The sequence below is a fragment of the Gigantopelta aegis genome, chromosome 10, assembly GCF_016097555.1.
Source record: "Gigantopelta aegis isolate Gae_Host chromosome 10, Gae_host_genome, whole genome shotgun sequence".
NCBI classification, from domain to species: domain Eukaryota; kingdom Metazoa; phylum Mollusca; class Gastropoda; order Neomphalida; family Peltospiridae; genus Gigantopelta; species Gigantopelta aegis.
Genome location: NC_054708.1, coordinates 88,186,163 through 88,190,939, shown reverse-complemented (window position 1 = coordinate 88,190,939; position 4,777 = coordinate 88,186,163). Strand labels below are relative to the sequence as shown.

The window sequence follows — 4,777 nt, the reverse complement described above, 5'->3', positions numbered from 1 at the left end:
TATCAAATCCATCGGAATTTCCCGGAGTAATGAATTTAAGGACTTCGTAAGATATCGCCTTTCTTCGTTAGAAATAACTGTAAGTAAGAACCTATTCAATTGGCTTAAAATAAATACTTTCATTCGGCGTATTCCGGGTATGTTCGTAAGTTTAGCCCATACATGTGACGCTATTGTCATCCCGACTTCTCCTAATATATTTGCAAGGAGAAACTGAAAAAAATATTATTTAAAACAAAATTTGTTTAAAATACAATAACGGTACATTATTAATTTAAACTGAACAGACGTATACATGTATATGTGTCATAATAATCACACTGTGTGGAGTTTGCCATAGACATTTCGTACCTTTCAGATGCAAGAGTGTTTTTGTTTACATCCGGTTAAAAAGCACGTGTTCTGAACTGTCAATCAGATAGTAGTGACTTGTTTTGCTCTAGTTTTCAATTCTTTACGATAAAGACCTGTATATCTCAAGTGATTAGTAAATATTTTCAAAACCGTTTTCCTTAAAATAAATACATAAAATAAATACGTTCCTGGTTATATGATGCCTGATACATGATTTGGACACTACATTAATATTACTTCCAAATTCGACTAAGATCTATTATTTCTATAAAGTAAGCTAATTATGAATAAATAATATAAATCACAATTTGAAATTTAAATACTACAATTACTAACATTATGGTGTTAATTCTCTTTTCTCACATTTGATGTCTACATCGTGTTAGTCATGGCAGTCTTTAATTCAATAATTGTTACTTTTAAAGAACTTACTTTTAAAGAACTCCTACTGGCGATCGTTATCTAATGACGAGAAGTAGACTGGTTTTAACAGAAGACGGAGAAATATGGGAGTATATTAATGAAGACCTTGTATTACAGTGTCATATTTAAAAAAAAAAGAGTTTTAAAGTACGACCCTGAGAATAATGTACGAGTCAATGTAACCATGTGGGTTTTACTGGTTTTAATTATTTTGTTATGCACAGCACACATGCATCTAAACGTTTGGCTAGGACTCGTAGGGATCTATCTAAACACCTCATCTCTGACAAATCGGCTGGCCAGCTGAGGGGATTCGAACCACATGTGTGTCGGTCGATAGTATGTAGTTATTATAAAATTAGCACATTGGGAATGGCTAGAAATAATAAAATAATATTTGTCTGTCTTGCCTGTTCGTTCGTCCGTCCGTGTGTATGTGTAATATATAGTGCTATTGACTATTGTTTTAAATGGGCCAAAAATGTTTTTAGATTAGTAACCTGTGATTGATGTATTTATTCCAAATACAAGATCGGTCATTTAGTTCCAGTATACTTATGTCTGTATAGCTAGAGAAAATGGATTTCAGTTTTGAAACCAGATTTAATCTCTTTTGGAAACTTGTGTTACTCTTACAAAGCTAATCCCGGCGCGTGGACAGGAATTTAGCAATGGGGAGGGGGCTAGACTGTGGTGAGCGAAGTGTATAAGGAGGTCGAGACATGCTCCCCCGGAAAATATATTTAAAAAAATAAGAGAACAAAATTTGCTTGAGCAGGGAAGGGTTTGACCCCCGAAAACCCCTCTCTATCCATACGCCTGTGATCATAATGACACTGCATGTTTATACGTGTTAAATGGTGACTTTTAAGGTCAGAAATATATATATTTTTTTTTTGGGGGTGTGTGCCCGCCAACATGAATTTTTTCGATTTAGAATAAAAATAAAATTAAAAATGGTGACCTTTTTTATTGCCACCGATACCATAAATTTATTAGCTGTTAAAATTATTATTTTTTAACAAGTTAGCAGTTTTCAGACACAGTTTTCACTAGATGAATGCTGTCTTATGTAAAATAAGTAAGATGGTATCTTACATAGGGAGTATAAACTATTTCATATGTTATATTATGTGACAATGCGATTTCCTGGTATTTTAATTTTATTCCATGTCCAGACATTATTTGTTTTGTGTAAGAATTTCTTCTTATTATTTTAAATGTCTCGCCTTATCTGCAAGTCTAAAACGATATTTAACGCATCAAGTGGTGGGAATAGTGCACGAACCTTTTCCCCGCCAGCTTACCTCCTCCCACACCTTCACAAATCCGGCAATTAAATAATATGTAAGTTGATATATATATATATTTTTTTTTTAAAGTATTTTTTTTAACAAGGAAATACGATACTAAATGTTGTATTAATGGTTTAGTTATTTTATAAATTTATAATATGGACCTGTTGACCAGCATGTTAATTAAATAGTTAAATGATCCACGTTATTTATTGATCATAATTTGTAAATTAAATATATACTTAATTCTAAAAATAGCGTTTTAAAAATTTGTTCAGTTTACTAGTACTTATTAGTTTTAGATTTCGAATTCCTGAACGATACAAATAAAAATATAACTACTTGCAAGTAATTTTTATGGGTTTATAGTTTAATATTAAGACACCATTTTGGCAAAAATCCCGCCTCTAGAAAAAGAGGTCAAGGATGGTAATATGATAATTTACCTCATCTATTTGTTTTCTTTGTTTACAAGGCATTTTACTTTTTCATAATGATCATATTTCTTTATTAAGTGCTACTGAAAAAATAACTTTAAACTAAGCCACACCAGCTTTCTACCTTTAATTGCATTACAAGAAGCACAAATCTACTCGCCCTCTTAAAGTGATTGACAGATGACGTCACCAATAATTTTTTAGTGATCGTCGGGTGCAGGACCGAGCGGAGGTCTTTTAAGCCGGAAAATATCGACACCGCTGACAACTATTTGCATTCAAATACACACAAATTAGACAAAGTGAGTATCATTCTAGTCATACTCTTCATTTATAAGCATGTTATTTCTTTTCTTATACATTTAGACACCGATCTTTTGTGTGTACTCATTTCCATTCATTAACCAGTGATCTAAAAATAGAACACTCATTTGGTGTATGCATAGCAGTACATAATCGCACGACATGAAAGAATGAAATCTAGTGCAACCCTCTTACTGCTTCCGTGTGAGTACTTTTTAATGTGTATAACCGATAGACATATTTAATGGCGAATATTTTATATTATAACGAATTTTGCAATACGAAAAAGGAAAAAGTAGACTGAAGAACAGTAGAAACGCATCACTTTTCCCCCTGTTCATAACTTTTTACTCAGAAGTCAAAAGACAAACTACCCTCTTGTACCAGGGGTATAGTTCAGCCAGATGGCATAAAACTTCACATTTGCTACATTATTTATGCACTTAATTTTTAACGGAATAAAAAAAGCACCAGGAACCAATCATATTGCTTGCAAATATTTTCATTCAGCATTGTTGTTTGTGGTTGAAGGTAAGCCAGTTATACTTGTTGGCAAAACTTCCAAACATTCTAACATTCAGGATTGTCAACCACAGCCGTTTCCCCAATTTGTAATTAAAATTACCACGAAGACCAAAAACAACATGCATTTCATAGTAAATAGCGAATTTTAATTATTTTTTTTAACATCTATCAGGTGGAATAACAATTCACCTGCAAAAACAGTCATGAGTTCGACCCATACCACCTTTCAATGGTTAGGGTTAGTCTTTAGAGCTTTGATGTAGAAGGGTATGGGTCGAGCTCTTTTCCCAAAACAACAGAAAATTGCAGGTAATTGTTTTGAAGAGAAATGTATGTATGATTAACTTATCTATGTAGTTCATGACTCTGTTGTATTTTAATTCCATAATGTTCTAAAATACATCACAGAGGTCCTAATTTTTCACACCCTATTCGAAACCTTCCTTCATCCCTTATTCTCTTACAGGGTTTAAGCTGTCGTTCGCCAAATCGCCAAATGCGAATTAATACAGGGTGTGCATTTTACGGTCGCCCGATCGCCCATGGCGAGTTAAAATAGCGTCGGGCAAGTCAAAAAGATATAACGTGTCGCCCGCCTGGCGACCGAAAATTTCCGCATATTGTATTATGGATAAAAATGCAAATAACTAATGTTTGTAAGAGATCGGAAAGTTACTTTTTTATTTATTGTTTTCAACTGGTTTCCTGTTAGTATCTGCACAACCAAACCCATATAGCACATAACAGCGTCCACTTTCCCAGTCTATTGAACGTTCTAAAACCATTCGGAATGCCTCGGCCGGTTTTGATTATGTAGGTTCAATCGGAACACCTCGCCCATGTTCATCTTTACTTTCCATTTAGTTACAAATGGAACAACTCATCACATTCCGCTACAGTATGTTTCGTGCGAATGTTGTGGGCACTTTTAACTGAACTGTTGACAGGTAACTCGTGATGTTGTTGTGAGTGACCCGACAACAAACAAGTTGTTGTTTGTTCAATATTTTTGCACGTGCGTACATCCACTGAACACTTGTTGCCCTCTGAGTCTGTGAAGATTTCTAAACACTCAGGTTTTGTAATAAGTTCCCTGTTTGATATTGGCTCATATTAACGAATGACACTAGCTCACAGTATTGTATGATATTGACACAATATTCTACTATGTTATTATAGTGTTTTACTTTGTATGGTTTAGAAATATTGTTGTTATCGTTATTATCCGTTTCATAATTAAATAGCCTTTAACTTGTGTTGTGTCTTTATTTCCCTAGTGGATGTGAGTATGTTTTGTATAGATTGTTGGCGGGTTAGTATTTTTTTAACTTCTTGTCATATGGCCATAAAAGCATCTTATTTATTCCAAGACCAAGCCTTGGTAAAACATTCCAGATGTTTGATTGTGTGGGTCCCGTGACAACATAATAATCACAATTT

The 4,777-nt window shown here is 33.8% G+C and overlaps 1 protein-coding gene across 1 annotated transcript in view; it reads left to right on the top strand.

The window, feature by feature from the left end:
• The first annotated feature begins 2,704 nt into the window (after positions 1-2,704).
• Positions 2,705-4,777, top strand: part of LOC121383070 (protein FAM53A-like) — a 107,682-nt gene continuing 105,609 nt past the window's right edge. Inside the window, exon 1 of the mRNA XM_041512840.1 lies at positions 2,705-2,811. The gene's annotated coding sequence lies outside the window, so the exon portion shown is untranslated. The remainder of the gene's footprint in view (positions 2,812-4,777) is intronic.